Below are 17,144 nucleotides of genomic sequence, written 5' to 3'. Positions count from 1 at the left end.
TTGAACTTGACCTTAAAAGAAGAGAAAGGTGTTAGATGAGTGTTAAAGAAGTGGGAGGGTGTTTTGGGTGGGAGCTTTGCCTCCTTCAGTAGCTTTGTAGATAAGACACACAGCTTTGCCAGTGTAAAAGCCAAAAGGAGCGCTCTGCTCACGCCCCAGCCTCCCCCATGGGCTCGTTGCCATCTGGCCATCCTCAAAATAAATGTGCATGCGCCTCCTGAGTGTCCTGGTCACCTCCAGGCTTGGAAAGCTGTATGACTGCTGCTTCTGTCATTGAACGACCAAGGGAAACATTCGTGCTTCCCTAATGCTGGCCTCCCGGGGGGAGTGTGTTTTAGGAGATGGGCAGTCTGATTGAGTCAAACGGTACACACATCACGGGCCAGTTAATCCTGGGACTTTACCTATCAATGAGGTAAGGATATCTCATTTAAAGGCATTTCTGGGTAGCAAGTAGTTCAGTATCACTGAAGTTTACAGATGACTAACGTCTGTTGTTTTGAAAAACCAAAGCTTAAGAACCTATTGGGTGCATCTCTTGAGGAACCGAATTATAAAAATACAGAGGTGTCCTCGGGGTGATTAAGGTTGGCTGGATAGTGAGTTGCTCACTAAAGCCCCTCTGAGCTCTATGGGTTTCTTAGTTCTGCCTGTTTTAATAGCTTTTTGGTTTTTTGTCTCTATCATCAGTTTCAGCCTGTGAGGTATCATTTCTCATTCTCAACTTTTGTTTCTAATTATCTACACACTGGGAATCCAGATGAAGTACTGTATTTTAATTATTACTTTAAAAGTACATAGGCTTTGGTCAAGGTCTTGGGAATACTCTTCTGAGCCAAAGATGTGCCCTTCGGTGCCCGGGATGTGGGTCATCTCTGTCAGTCACTCTCCCTGTTAGCCGCCCGGAGGCCCTTTTCCTTGAATCCTGATATCTAGCTGTGGTCAAGATGAGTGAGGTTGTCAGACTGCTAATTCCTGGACACATGAACTATTACTAAGGTTTTTGTTTGGTTTAGTTTCATTTCTTAGATATGAGGAAACCAAGGCCCATAGAGATTAAGTAACTTTGCTGACGGTCGCAGAACAGGTCTAAGGAGCACTGCCAGTTTCTAACCTGGACAGTCTGGCTGGAGAGTCTACGCTTTAACTTCAAAATGCTGCTTTTCCTGTATAAGGTTATTATTAAGCCCAGTTATAATGTGATGCTACGTAACAAGTGATACCTACATTAATCGTTCAACATATACGTAGTAAGTTTCACCCCGAGGCTATAGACGTGCACACAACACGGAATGTGCCTGTGGCCACGTTCCAAGCTAATGACAGAGAAAAGACTGGCTGCTTCTCTAGGCTGCATCTTTGTTTTGTGGTTATTTTTTCTGGTACAATTCTTTTCTGAAATGTTTTCCTTCTTAAGTACATTCCTCCTGGGTATCTCCTGGTTATTTTTCAATATTTGATATTCTTTAAAATATGTGTCTCTGATTCGTTTCCAAAGCGCCTCCCTCTGGAACAACTACAGATTAAATAACGGCAGTGTATATAGTAAATTCTTCCTGCTCATATTAAGTTCTGCACAGCTTCAATTAACATTAACGCAATGTTAAATATTCTGTTTCATGTTATCATCTAGTAAGTAATAGAGGAGGAATAAGTTTTTAAGGCTGAGACTTCGTAGCTATATTTAAGAATTCCTCAGATTTTATCATGTCTACCTGTGTTACTCCACTTGAATGACAGCTAAGCCATCCTGGGAAAGATAGTGATCAGATAGATTGTCAATGGGGACAGCCTCACAAACCCCACAGATGTGGAGAAGACAGCACAGAACACTGAGAGACCGCCTCAGGTTCTGTGGCTTACAGAAGTGGGCAAGGCTCTAGTATACTGAAGTCTCTTTATAGGTACATCCATTTTTTTTTTCCGGGGAACCTGATCCAAGATAGTAGTATTTATTTTGTTAGTAAATTTTGGCTATGTTCTTATTACAAAAATAATGCATATTCATTGTTGAAAGTAAGAAAATCCATAGAGTAAAAAGGACAAAATAAATAATTCTAGACTCCAAGGGTGACCATTGTTGACTTTGGCAAATATCCTCCCATTCAGAAATAGATCTGCGGTAACTGTTACACTGACGGTTTTAATCCAATATGCCACCATGGAATAAGATAGATCCTTTGCTGTCCCCCAGGTCAGTTAGGTTCTGATGACACCTCAGCAGGTTAGACTCTGGTCAACTAGTTTCCCCTGAGGGCAGGCGTTGTTAAGGAGAACAGACTGCACTTGCATATTTCAAATGCTTCCTTTACCTCTCCGCCTTGCTAGAAGCACGAAGGGACTTTTCTCTGATATTTACTGTGGGAACCTGGTCGAGCTCCTGGAGTTAAGTCTCACAATACTGTAGGGGCCCCCCATGACTGGGTCCCTCTGGAATTTTTAACTCTCAGAGTTGTCCACACTGAGCCTCCAGCAATTCCTCAACTACAGCTCAGGTTTTCCTACCCCAGGACTGGGTTCCCAGCCATTTCCACCTGTAAGTCTCTGTTCCTAGAAGCTGTGACTCCCTGTCTTCTCCTATCCGTCTCCCCAATCTTGCGGACTGGATTTGCCCTGTGTTCTTCCATCTCTTATGGATCCAAGAAGAGGTGTTGACTTTTCAGTCTGTTCACCTTTTTAGCTGTTGTTAGGTTGGCACGACAACTTTCAACCTCCTTACACATGGGACCTAAAACCAGAGCCTGCCCCCAATTTTCAAGAGAGAAAATAAAATACACTTTTTAAACTTTAATTTGAATGAATTAGGATTCCTGGGAGAGTGTTCCAACATTTCTTGAGATAGTTGGTGTTGCAAATCTAGGGTTGGAGATTTCGGGTTTGAGATCTTGGGTGAGAAAAGAGTGATCTATGGAAAGGGAAGAAATTCTAGAGGTTGGGGAGAAGGAAGATTGAGAAGCGAGGGGGTGGTCAGTGAAAGTACACAAACTCCCCACAAAATGGGATCTCTATAGGAATATGAGTTTTTGTTCTTTAAAAAAAATTTTTATTGAGATATAATTGACATGTTACATTGTATTAGTTTTAGATGTGCAGTGTAATGATTTGATATATGTATATATTGCAAAATGATCACCATAATGAGTCTCATTAACATCCATCACCACACATAGTTACAAATTTGTGTGTGTGTGATGAGAACTTTTAAGATCTATTCTCTTAGCAACTTCCAAATATACAATACAGTGTTATTAACTAAAGTCACCATGCTGTACATTACATCCCCAGAACTTATTTGTCATATAAATGGAAGTTTATACCTTTTGACCACATTCACCATTTTGCCCACCCTCCACTTCCCACCTCTGGCAAACACCAATCTGTTCTCTGTATCTGTCAGTTCATTTTTCTAAAGATTGTACTTGTAAGTGAGATCATACAGTGTTTGTCTTTCTCTGTCTAACTTGTTTCACTTAGCATAATGTGCTCAAGGTCCATCCATGTTGTTGCAAAAGGCAGGATTTGCTTCTTTCTTATAGCTGAGTAGTGTTGCATTGTATATATGTATATATACACCACATCTTCTTTATCCATTCATCTGTCAGTGGGCACTTAGGTTGTTTCCATGTCTTGGCTATTGTGAATAGGTTCAATGAACATGGGAGTGCAGACGTCTTTTCAAGATAGTGTTTTTGTTTCCTTCAGATAAATACCCAGAAGTGGATTGCTGGATCATATGGTAGTTTATTTTTAACTTTTTGAGGAACCCTCATACTGTTTTCCATATTGACTAAATCAATTTACATTCCCACCAACAGTGCACAAGGGTTCCCTTTTCTTCACGTCCTCTTCTACACTTGTTGTTTCTTGTCTTTTTGAAAATAGCCATTCTAACAGGTGTAACATGATATCTCATTGTGATTTTGATTTGCATTTTCCTGATGGTTAGTGATGTTGAGCACCTTTTCACGTACCTGTTGGCCATTTGTATGTCTTCTTTGGAAAAATGTCTATTCAGTTTCTCTGCCCATTTTTAATTGGATTGTTTGGTTTTTTCCTATTGAGCTGTATGAGTTCCTTATATATTTTGGATATTAACCCCTTATCAGATATATGATTTGCAAACATTTTCTCCCATTACATAGGTTGCCTTTCATTTTGTTGATGGTTTCCTTTGCTGTGCAGAAGCTTTTTAGTTTGATATAATCCCACTTGTTTATTTTCGCTTTTGTTGACTAGTTTTTATTCTCTTTTGTCTGCTTTTGCCACATTGTGACTGATTCTTCTTTTGTAAAAGACAGGGCACTGGCTGCTTAATTATGAAAGCATGACCACAACACAAACTCAGCAGGAAGCTTGTGGGGATACTGCTTCCGTTTAGGGTTAGGCCCACCAGTTAGGGCTTCTCTCTCTCTTTCTTTTTTTTTTTAATTAATTAATTTGTTATTGAGGTAACACTCTCCACTTTCAACTAAACGTATGTTAATATTATAACAGATATTTAAGAAGGGTACGATGATAATGGGAGACTCCTTTCATACAAACCCAATCTCCTCCAGATCTGGAATCTCAATTAGAAAGAGTAGACTTTAATAAAAAGTTTACTAAAAATGTTAAATTACTAGGTAGTAGAGGCTTTCTTACTCTTTTCTTTTTTTCTAGGCTCTGACCTCATGGGAGAAAAGATCTCCTATTTGGAGACAGTCCTGCAGCGCAAAAGATTCTCTCTCTCTTCTTTGGTGGGCCCTTAGAAACCTTCAGGTTATTTGAATCTTAAAGTAAACCGTGTTGTGCAATATGTAAGCAATCAGGGAGATTTTTCAATGGAAATTATACAATTTTATGGGACTTGGTCTACACTTTCTTCCTTTTTAGTACAAGACAATTCAATAGGTCCATTCATTCCTCTCCTAACACACATTCTCTTGCATAAACAGTTTCAAATAAGTCATTTGCATAAAGATACATGCACCCCTATGTTCATCACAGCATTATTCACAGTAGCCAAGACTTGGAAGCAACTTAGGTACCCATCAAGGGACGAATGCATAAAGACGATGTGGTATATATATGCAATGGAATGCTACTCAGCCATAAGAAATTATGAAATCTGGCCATTTGTGACAATCTGGATGGAACTAGAGGGGATTATGCTAAGTGAAATAAGTCAGAGGAAGAAAGTCAAATACTGTATGATCTCGCTCATAAGTAGAAGATAAAAACGACGACAAACAAACACAGATTGGATTGTTGGTTACCAGAGGGAAAGGGGGGAGGGCAGAGGGAGAAAGGGGTGATTAGGCAGGTGTGTGTGGTGATGGATGGTAATTAGTCTTTAGGTGGTGAACATGATGTAATCTACACAGAAATCAAAATATATAACGATGTACACCTGAAATTTATATAATGTTATAAATCAATGTTACTGCAGGTAAAAAAATAATCAGCCATTTACCATTTAGCAAGTGTTTTCTCCTCTCCTGTGATTTGCTTCTGTTTCATTTAAAATAAACTCTCCACTTGCTTGGAAGGTATGACTAAGATTCAAACTCAGCCCTCTTGGCCTGTTCAGTTTTGCTGTAAAAGATGAATTGCAAAGTAATAACTGAGCAGAGCCAAAATAGTCAATGCAATTACCTTTTGGTACATTTTTGTGCTAATGATATTTGAATCAATATGACTAAAGAACAAAAATAAATGTCAAAGCAAATACCAAAGAATGAGTAACCTACTGCAAGGTTGCTAGAATCATAAGCCGTTCCCTGTGCTCTAAGATTGCTCCAAGAACCATGTCAATATACTAATCTCATGGTAATGAAAAAGTCTAAAAAGCCAGTACTTGTTTTGTCAAAGGCACAAATGTAAATCCAACTTGGTTTATGAAGAAGTTGACACAAAGTTCTGATGGTGCTCAAGCTGGGGCGGTCAGCAATTATTCTTAAAAGGAGATTTCTATCAAGAACTTTCTTCTAAAACTCAAAATACTCTGGAATCATTAAAGTTGGAAAGGATTTAAGAAATTATCAAATTCCTTCATTTGGAAGCTGTGGCTCACAAAATTTAAGCAACTTGTCCATGGTCACATTGCTGGCCTGTGCCTCTTGCTTAGCCCAGTGATCTTTAAATTTGCTTATCTTGACACTCTTGTGTTAAGTGTCATGCCAATTCTCTCTCTTCCATTTTGTTATCAAAGAGCTCCTCCCTTAAAAACTACTGTGAATGTTGGGGAGGGAAGAGGTCTTAAATATTCTGATGCAGGGTCGGTGAGCCTAGGAGTCGAAAGAAAGATTTCTTGGGCTCTTAAGATCTAGCAGTAGTGCTCTTTTATTTAGAGAATAGCGTGGAATAGCATGGGGACAGGACCCATGGACAGGCAGAGCTGCTGCGTGGGGACAGGACCCATGGGCAGTCAGAGATGCTGCTGGCATGGGGAGCTGCTGCTGCTGCTGCTGGCATGGGACAGGACCCATGGGCAGGCAGAGCTGCTGCCGGCATGTTGCTGCTGCCACTTCTGCTGCCGGCATGGGGAGCTGCTGCTGCCGCCGCTGGCGTGGGGACAGGACCCGTGGGCAGTCAGAGCTGCTGCATGGGGACAGGACCCACGGGCAGGAGGAGCTGCTGCTGCTGTCCCCGCTACTGCTGCAAACATGGGTGGAGAGTAAGGTTAAATTTAAGGCATAGGTATGTGAGTTATCCCTTTACAAGACAAAAAAAGTTAAAATGGTACCAGTACCAGTAAGGTCCGGCCATTGGGTGGTCCCACAACTTTTAGATAAGAATCAAACCGGATTGAGTAAATGGCAGAAGTCACCGCTTAAATATTATCTTCAGCTGAAGACAAAGGAGGATTTTGGGGGTGGGGGGAGTGGGGGGGGGTCAGTTACATGAGGTTGTCAGACAGTAAACAACTTAAGTCCTTGCCTTCCCCATTAAGAGTTTCCAGAGATAAGGCCATCCCCCTTCTTCCTGGCACGGAGAAGAGGCATCTTTACAGATAGAGGTGTCCCTTAGAAATGTAAATGTTTCCCAACAAAGGGCAAGCAAATTCCACTCCTGGGGCCTGCTTCTCATCTGCAGTTTTAAAATTAACCAGCCTAAAAATCCTCATCAATTCTACATTATAATGTAAGTTAGTGTTGGAATAGATGTCCCCTTGGCTCTGTCACATAAATGAGTAAGGTGAATTCTACCCAGAGACTCCAGGCCACAGGCCTTTCAGTGACGCCAAATTGGCAGGAGAGCCTTTGTAGGAACTTGATAAGGGCTCACAAGGTGTTCAGTGAAAATGACACAGTCCAACACTGGGGGCCTCAGAATACAGGACCACCACAGCCTACACAGGGACAAAACAAACCAAGGAAAAATAGTATCCACCATCCTTTAAATAAGAAGGCCAGGCCCATATCAAAAGCCAGAGGATAGAGATAGAAAAACTTGGATTCCAAAGACGGGAAAATGGAGAAGTCTATCAGAAAAATGGGTAAGGAAGGTGACACCAAAGGTGACCAGATGTTGTCAAAAGGCTGGGAGTGAAGGACAGGCACTTGATCCCAAGCAGGTTGGGTAAATGGGGTGGGCCAGCGGGTAAACCTTTAACCCAAAGGATTATGTAGGACCTAGTGGAGAAATCTTGGTCCCAAAGTAGAGTCCTAACTCTAGCCATGATTTGTCTCATTCATTTACTCGTGTAATATTTATGAATACCCACTGTGTGCCACGCACTGTCTTAGGTACTGGGGGATGTCAATGACCAGACATAGTAGGAACTTCTGTCAGAGAGACAGACACCAAATAAATCACTACACAATCATTTATTTACCTTTGTGGCAAAAATTAGGAAAGGAAAGCACAGCATACAGTGAGAATTCATAAAAGAGGCCACTAACTTTGCTTGAAGACAAAGGGAAAATTGTAGTATAAGCTTTTAAAATGGAAACAGATATTGAATGAAAGTTGGTTAATTTGCTTTTTCTGTCTATAGCTGTACGAACTGTTATTAATCAGTAATATCAGATAAAAGCATGTGCCTGAACTGACCATGTATACTAGAAACCCAGTGATGGGGGCCAGAGAAAGGGGTTCCACTGGGGGAGCCAGAGAACACAGGAGCAGTTGAGTTCCCCACCCTGTGGGATGACAAGCAAGAATGAGGCTCCCTCTGGCTTTTGCTTACAGCCTGTAAGGAAATAGATTGCTAGACTTGAATAAGGCTGCATTTCAGCATGAAGTCAGTCAGTCTGACCTCAGTGCCCCAGTTCTGATTCCTGCCCTGCATTTGGTGTCCCTGTACTGAGGACCACTGTGCACCCAACTTTCTTAATCCTTAGCCCCAGGAACCTACTTTCTCTGAACTGTTTCCAGATTTTGGATATTGCTCACATATGTGCTGGATCTTTGCTGTAAGGATCCGGACCAGACAAAGCCTGGGCTCTTATGAGGTAGTAAGTGTGTCTTGCTTATCACAGACATGTGGACTGATCCTTCCGTTATGACTTATCTTTGGATTCATGCTCCCACAGTCAAACCCCATAGCTGTGTAGAATTCCCAAGGATGCCCACACTTGTAAGGTCAGATGCTGGAACACCATGCCTTAACATCTAAACTGGATTCTTTAGGATCTCATGACTACGTGTGACTTGGCCCATAGTCACCAAGCCCTGCCCCTAGCATGAGGTCCTGATGAGGCCCCCACTACTAGCTGAAACTGCGACATCAGAAATGGTTGACCAGAGTCCACAGGTTGCATGTGAAACTCTCTCTGTGTTGTCAGAGGCTGATTCTGAGATACCCATGTGTGAATGAGAGGGTGTTGAAATAGACTGAAGCATTCCATTTGATGGTGAGCCCTGCAAAAAGCACGTGTGCCATGTGGTTGCCCAAATGCCTTGCGCTGCCCTAAGAGAAATCTAGAATGAGGAGTTATAACCCTACACTGCTTGGAACAGTGCATATGACATATCAGATCATATCTGGAGTGCTCTGTACCATGGTGAACAGAGCATTTAAAAAAGGATTTAGGCAAACTGGAAAGAGTGATCAGACTAGCGAAGGGGTGCAATCATTCATGCGAGAGAAGCTGAAGCTGAAGGAAATGGGAGGCTGGCCCGAAGGAAAGAAAACTGGGAACTGCTTTCAAATGGTAAAAGGGCTGCGGCAGGGGGGTTAGACTTGCTCTGAGTTGTCACAAGGGTGGACGGAAAAGCAAAAAGAAGACAGATTTTCAAATCAATAGGAGCAGAGTTTTCTAATAGTCTAATTTTAATAGGCTGTACAGAGACAGCTCCCCGGTCGCTGCAGGTGTTGGAGCATAGAAGGGACGACGAATGGAGGGATGGAGTAGAGAGGACTCATGCATCTGATGGGTACTTGGTCTAGAAGATTTTCAAGATCCCTTCTGATCCAAGGATTCTGATTCTAGACTCTATGGTCTGACCCATCAAACTGCCACTCAAACCTTGATTCCCATCCATATTTACCGAGGTTTTCCTGACAATCCAGCTGAGAGATGTTACCTCCATAGAAAGTTAGCTTGACACTGGGAGCCTTGCAGTGAGCTGAGAGTAGTGTGAGGTCTCCTCCAGCTCTGGGTGGTGCAGCCCTGCAGCTTCAGCTGACAGACCTTGGTCCTCAGGGTCCATGCCAAAGACCGAATACGCATTTCTGATTGGTCATTTGAAGTTAACCCAAATGCATACTTTAGGGACACATTTTTTCCTGGGTGTGTGTGATTTCCAAATGGGGACTTGTGTTCTGTAGAGACTGACGCTCCGGCTCTGAGGATTCTCCTCTGCTCTATTGAACTAAACCTGGCTAGAGTTGAGAATAGCCACTGTCTAGTCACTTCAAATGGGAAATTTATTTTCTTCAAGATCATGAAAAGTAACCTGGAATGTGTTTTGCTAAAAACAAAATGAAACAAAAACATAAACCCAGCTGTTTTGCCCAAAAAATCTCTTCACTGGATATGAGAATCTTTAGGGGAGGTTTTAGGGATTTTAAGACTTAGAAAGGATAGTGAGAGAAGGAATAGAGAGAACTCACATAAAAAGAGATTGAAACGTGGAGATAACTTTCAAGAGAAGAATGCCAGTCTTGTCGAGGGAAAGCACACAGGGCTGTCCCTGTAATCGTGTTTACACGGGCCAGCACTAATAACACTTATGCTAGCTTTCCCCCTGCTAAATCTGTAACCTGAATCAACATTTAACCTAAGTAATACTGAGCACACAAAACAAATCCTTTCCTGGTGTAAACTGTGCCTGGCTGAGTTAGTAACAAACACAATTAGCTGAAAGGTCATGGGATTAGGGGAAGATGGTGATGAAAATCAAGTCAGAGTTAGCAGCTCTGGGTACACCAAGGCTGGGGTGCTGATTCCAAAAAAGAAAGGGACTAGTTCTCGTTTCTCTCAAGCTATCTGTGGATACGTTTCCTGGACCTTTTCCCCTAAGTCTACCGAAAGAAGCGTACACTCTTAGCCCCTGCCCAGGTGAAGCCCTAGCTGAAAGGAGACGTCGCTGGTCGTTCTGGAGATCTTTTGACCCACACTGGCAGAGTCAGGACCAGTGTGGCTTTGAAGGAAACTATGAATGTGCCAAGTTTGTCCAGAGGATACTGATGACGATGATGCTACTATTTACTAAGAGCTTGTTGTATGCCGGGCGCCTTGCTAAACACAGTAAGTATAGTATCTCATGAAATCCTTACAACCAACCTGTAGGGCAGATATTATAGTTCTCATTTTCCAGTGGAGGAAGTGGAAATTCAGAGAATTTAAGTTTCCTGTAAGGTCACTCAGCCGATGAGTGGTGGCCTGAGCCTGTGGCTCTCAGGTCATCTCCACCACAAAGACCAGCAGCCTTCCCCCAGCTCCCTGCCCTCCAGGCTCCTTGCTGTGGTGCTTCCCAGGCTGGCTCTACCCTGTTCTTAGCTCTCAACCCCTAAGAGGGCTCTGTGGCAAAGGAGAAAGAGCCTATGAGTTAGAGCCAGACAGGCTGGGTTAAAAACCCAGCCACCACCTACAGTTCTGTGATCTTGGATCTTGGGCAAATTACTTAGTCTCTTACAGCCTCAATTTCCTCATCTATAAGATGTCTTCTTCTTTTGCATAGTAGGCAGTTTTTTCAGGCATCAGATTCTGAAATGAACAAGTAAGCAGAAAACAAAGTTAAGTGTGTCCTTAATAAGCCCTTAGGGAGGTGCCACTTGGAGCCCCCAGTAAGTGACAGGTAGCTTTCTCCACTGGGGATGCAGAGGTGATCAAGACAGGCAAGGTCCCTGCTCTAACGGGGCATAGCCATTTGGTGGAAAGTGAGCATCATCACACATTGCGATATTAAGCGCTATTTGAAGACTTCGACAGGGAATCATGAGGAAAAGCTCCTCTGAGGAGATGGCATTTCAGCGGAGATTTGAGTGACAAGGAGGAGCCTCCAGGCAAAGGTGAAAGGAAAGAGCATCCAGGCAGAGGGAGCAGTTAGGATCAAGCTCCTGGGGAGAGAATGAGCCAGAGCGGAGCAGCTAAGGGGCGAGCGTGGCAAGACGAGGCTGCCAGTTAGGCGGAGAATTACATCATTTAGGGCTTGTTTGTTTTCCAAGTGTTCTGAGCAGGGGTAGGTTGTGAGCTGGATCCCCTTTTCAAGCTGTCTCTGGTGCTGTGGGGAGGCTGGATGGCAGGGTGGGAGGAGGAAAAGCAGGGACAGCCGTTAGGAAGTTGGCCATGGCGCAGGTGTGAAATGCTGGCGGTGCAGAGTTGGGATGGCAGTGGAGATGGGAAGTAGCAGCAGGTTCAGTGTCTGCTCTGGAAGGAGAGTTGATGGGGATAGCTGGTGGGTTGGATGTGGGGTGTCGGGACAAGAGACGGATCAAAAATAACTCAAGGTTAACCATTATTTGCCGCTAAGTCCAACACAGGTTGGTTTCCAATGCCCAGGTTTTTCGCCAGTGCCGATAAAGCTTCTTTAGTGGAACACCCGGTGAGGTAGTTGTCTTCCAAGGGAGGGCCATATAGAATGGGGGAGGAATGTGTATCTCTAAACACTAGTATCTCTCTCAGCCTAGGGAGCTGCTCACACTAGGAAGGGCTCACAGGACAAGACCAGGGAATGCATGCTTCCCTCATTGCACTTACTTGGGGGCGTATACTCTTCTACTGGAATGGCAGGGATCCCCTGGTGTCCATGGTATGTAAATTTAATTTTATTCTCCATCTCTCTTTTCCTCTCATTTTAAATTGAGATCAGTTCAATGTGCCTGATAAACATACAGTGACTCCATAATAATGAGGATGACACCCTGCGTCAGCTCGCGTCTTCGTTAGAACTCAGAGTGCATTGCTTGGCACGTGTTAGCCAGTTGTTCAATGTTGTTCCTCCTCTGTTTTCTTTTTCTAACCCCAATATTTTCTTCCCACCTGCCCCAGTCAAAGTACCTGTTCAAGCTCTCATTCCCTCAGGAGTCTGCTCTTGTAAAATCTTATAAAATAATTCACATCAAATCATTGATGAGTGTTTATGAATCCTTTCTTAGGTGAAATAAATAAATCTGTAGTTAATGAGCGCCTTCTGAAAACACCATGCTTCAACCCAAAGTGGAATTGTAGTTGTGGAAATGTAGGCATTGTGGGATTGTTAGAGAAGAGGATTGTGGGGAGGGAGGCCTTTCGGTGCTTAGGCATCACTGCACGCTGGGCCAACAACCCCATCCGTAGGGATGCAACAGAAACAATAGTCCCACTGCAGCAATGCTCTTTGGGAGCCAAGGCCTCCTTGGTCTGGGTGTGCAGAAGAAATGTCCTGGAAAGGAAGAGAACTTGGTAGTGCTTTCTTAGGAGAAATAAAACTTCAACGGGAGTGAAAATTTGAGCAGAATAAAAGGCAAGTAAGGCTGGCAAACTTGAGGCCTCCTGTGGTGAGCTTGAGCCTCTGCAGAGGTCTAGGTTTCCAGCCGACCAACTTGCTCTCAGTTAAAAATCAGTCTGGCCCTTCCATATTTTCTTTCACCATCCTTCCATCCTCACTCAAGCCCTAGGAAGAAAAAGCTACTATCCTGGCTTCTAGTTTGTATTTTGGTAACTACCTGAGAAGATGTGCTGTCTGCTTGGTCCTCATGTGTAAAATGGGCATAATAATGCCCTCATCCCATTTTGTGGTTGTTATGAAGGTTACATGAGGCTCCACACAGTGCTGGCCCATTGGGCGAATCCACTAAAAGTTGGGTTCCTGCCTCCTTACCAAGGAACCTATGACTAGTTTCTAGTAATTTGTTCATTCAGTGACTATTTATTGAGTACCTACTGTGTACCAGGCCCTGTTCTAAGTACTATAGGATACTGTAGAGCTAACAGTGAATGAGACAAAGTTCCTGTCCTTATAGAGCAAGGACCTGATAAGTAAATAACTAATATAAGCTCAGATTATCAATGAAGATAATCAGATAAGACAATGGGGTAGAGAACTATGGGGTTGGGGGCAGGAGTGGCCACAGAAGACCTCTCTGGGGCGATGAGCTTTGTGCTGAGATCCAGGATTCAGGAAGACTCTCTGTCCTAGCTTCATGATTTACTACACCAATGATCACATTCAAATAAAACTTTGATTAAAACAGAAGCTCAGGGAATGATTTTTTGATTAACTGAATTTTCTAGTCTCAACTCTTAAGCTCTTTTTGTTTTGACTATTGTTATGCGAGAACATTTATAAGTACTAATGTATTCAGTTCATGTTCCTGATGAAGTAACGTAGCAGAAAGAAGTATAGTAGAAAGAACTAAAAGAGTCTTGAAAGATCTGAAGGTCATTGTTTGGAGCCTAATTTACTGCTTCAGATATTGATGCTGTTAAAAAGAAAGTTTGGGCCAAATTGGATACAGATTCCACTTATAACCTAGAAGTTCTTTTTAAAATAAATCAGTGTTACTTTTTACCTAACAAGCAAATTGTAGGGAAAATTATGAGATATCTTGTATTCTCCTGGCTCTTGGTGTCTGAGTTCTTCTTCTCTTTCTCTTGGTCCTCTTGGTCCATATCCTCAAACATCCATGAGTTCACATTTGGTTTTGGTTAACAAATCCATGGTCAAAAAGTCATTTGAGTGTAGGCTAGAAAAAGTGATGGACACTAGCTATTGTGTTAGTTTCCTATGGCTGCTGTAACAAATTACCACAAGCTTAGTGGCTTAAAACAGTATGATGTATTCTCTTATAGTTCTGGAGGTCAGAATTCTGATGTGGGTCATATTTGGCCAAGATCAAGGTGTCGGCAGGGCTGCGTCCCTGTGGAGGCCCCGGGAAAGACTTTGCTTCCTTGCCTTTTCCAGTTTCTGGAGGCTGCCTGCATTCCGTGACTCGCAATCCCCTCTTCCTTTCTCACGGCTGGCAGCATAACATCTTCAAATCTTTGGCTACAAGCCCTGCTTTCATTGTCACATCCCCTCCTGTGATTCTGAACTTCCCTCTTACCTCCCTCTTCTAGCAATCGCTATTATCACACTGGGTCCCTTGGCTAGTCTAAGATCATCCTCTTATCTCGAGATCCTTAATTTAATTTTTTGCACTTTTTCCATGTGAGATAGCATTAGTCAGAGGTCCCAGGCACCGCAGTCACAGGTTCCATTAAGACGTGGACATCTTTGGTGCTGGTAGTGGTGGTGGTGGGGCATTATTCTACCTAACACAGCTGTTACCCATCCAAGGGAGATTTGTTAACAGAGGACCAAGCCAGGATTCACATGTAAAACTTTTCACGCTAAGCCGGTGTTTTAAACCAGTCCTCTAGAGTTTCCCATAAGTGATCAAAGCAATAAATATAGTGACTCCAGGACCGACCCATTACCAGATCATGTTTCAGGCCACAGGTCCTGACTGGGGGGTTGGAAACCTTAGCCTCTGGATCCAAGTTGCATTTCCGTATCAAGCTAGTCTGGGGGCCCAGGTGTAACTTGCAATCTCAGTAGACCCTGGAGTCCCCACGGACCACATAAGGTTAAACCCAGGACCAGGCAGAGTGAAGGCATTTCTGGGGTGGCTGGCAGGGCTCTTTGCATAGTTTTACGCAGGAAACCAGAAGTTAAACTTATGTATCTGATCCCTTAGATCCTTGCAGCCCTGCAGAGACCACTGCTTTGTGTAGACAAAGCTAAAGCCAGAACTGGGACTGAGTTACAACCAGGGAACCATGGTGTGGCAGCTGGATTGCTGAAGACATTGAGCCAAGACAGAGCCACCCTTCAGTCCCTGGGGAATCTGGATCATCTCTATATTCAGGGCCAATGTAGGCCAGCCAGTCAGCTCTGCATCCTCAGGCAAAGGAACTGGAAAAAGAAGCCACAGACCATGCTTGCATGTGTGTATGTGAATTGACCTTATCTTAGGGATGAAAAAAAATCTCTGTATATACTTTTAGATAAGGATGGGCCTTTAGATAAGAATGGTCTGTAATTCAGACCAAAGTGTCTCCTCTGTTTTTCTTATATAATCAAATCAAGTCAAATATGTTTAATCCTGAAACTAAGGAAGAGGCAATAAATTGGAAAACTCTTTGGCCAGCTCTCAATTTTGGTATGCATTTTTTTTAAAAAACCCAAATTTTAGTCTTTTCGTTCATACAGGAATCTCAAGTTTCCTGTATGATTTGCAGCTTTCCCAAGATTATAGTGTATCAGTTCTTTGAGAATGCAGCTTCCTGTCTCCCGCCCCCAGTAGATTCATTCACAGATTTACTTTTTTTTAATTGATTGACTGACTCTTATATGTTTATAATGGCTTAGGTTGTAGAGCACAGTTCTTGGTCTTATTAGGTTTATCATTTAGAAGGGGAGATCAAAGGTACTTTGAGTTGCAGAACCACGGGCTAGTGAAGTGAAACCCTTTGATGTTTCTGCCCCAAAGGAAAACCTTGTGAGAGAGGATGGTGTCTGGGAGATAGACACTCAAACATTCATTAGCTGAAAGCATGAGAACATTGGTCGGGCCCCAGGATAGGCCATGAGAAGACCTGGGCCCGGATGATTCTCTGAGTTGCAGTCGTGTGGTATAGAGGCAAGAACAGCTCCTGGGAGTTAGAGACTTGGATCCTAGGTCTGCTCCTGTACCTCATAACATGGTCTGAACCTCATCTTTCCACCCATGGAGCTGGAGCTTCAGATGATGAGCCAGGCCTTCTGTGCTCACTCTGTTCCTCAGCCGTCCTTCTTGGTGGAGTCACAGAGTAACCCAGAACTCACTTTAACAAACATACCGCCATCCAGCACTGGTGGGAAATGAACTATTCTAATCTAGAAAGTGCTGTGATTTATTGAGTGGTACTACCTATGCCTTACATAGAGGGCGATTTACAAAGAATTAGAATACAATACATATGACTTATAAAACTAAAAAACTGTAAGCTTATACATTCCCTTGATTCATGAAGGATTTCAAGGCCTAATAGCTGATCCTATCTATTTGTGAAAGGCCCAGCATCAGGTTATTCTACTTAAGGTAAGCCTCTTCCTCTTCCTCCCACTAGTTATAGAACTTAGACCTTGAAAGAATCTCCATTGGCGTCCAAGCCTAGATGAAGAAAAAATTGAAGCGTATTTCTAAGCTGACAAAGCTCGTTCATGGAGAGCCAGGAAGGAAACCCAATGACCCCTATTCCCAAGGCCATTCTATACCTTGCTGCCATTCACAAAACTTCACACAACAAATATATGTTATGCTTTGTGGTGACCTGGCACTGTTCTGGGCACTGAAGATAGAACAGTGGGCAAGCAGCCAGCCTCCTGCTTTCAAGGACCCCCCCCATCTTCATGGGGCATGTAGAAAATAAATGAACAAGATCACTCCAGGTGGGCACAGGCGCTATGAAGAAAGCAAATCACAAGAATGTGACAAAAAATGATTGGGCCAGAATGAGTAGTTTAGACTTGAGGTCCGTGAAGGCCTCTCTAGTAGAAGCTCTTCAGCTGTCTTCTTAGACTCACTCGGAACTCTCTTAGGAAAAACCGCCGTCCAACAGTGATGAGAACTGCATTGTTCTAATCTATAGAATGTTGTGATTTTCTAGATGCCATCTGAGTTGAGGCGTGAATGATAAGAAGGAGCGAACCACACAGATACCTGGGAAAGCGTCTCCCAGGCAGAGGGAACAGCAAGCGCAGGGGCCCAG

General features: G+C 43.2%; 1 long non-coding RNA gene across 1 annotated transcript in view; it reads left to right on the top strand.

Moving 5' to 3' along the window:
- The first annotated feature begins 223 nt into the window (after positions 1-223).
- LOC139080005 (uncharacterized) overlaps positions 224-17,144 on the top strand; it is a 47,716-nt gene continuing 30,795 nt past the window's right edge. Inside the window, exon 1 of the long non-coding RNA XR_011534108.1 lies at positions 224-415. This is a non-coding gene — a long non-coding RNA (uncharacterized lncRNA). The remainder of the gene's footprint in view (positions 416-17,144) is intronic.

This window comes from Equus przewalskii, chromosome 28 (assembly GCF_037783145.1).
Source record: "Equus przewalskii isolate Varuska chromosome 28, EquPr2, whole genome shotgun sequence".
Lineage (NCBI taxonomy): Eukaryota > Metazoa > Chordata > Mammalia > Perissodactyla > Equidae > Equus > Equus przewalskii.
Note: the sequence above shows the minus strand (reverse complement) of the source record. Positions and strands in the feature narration are given on the sequence as shown.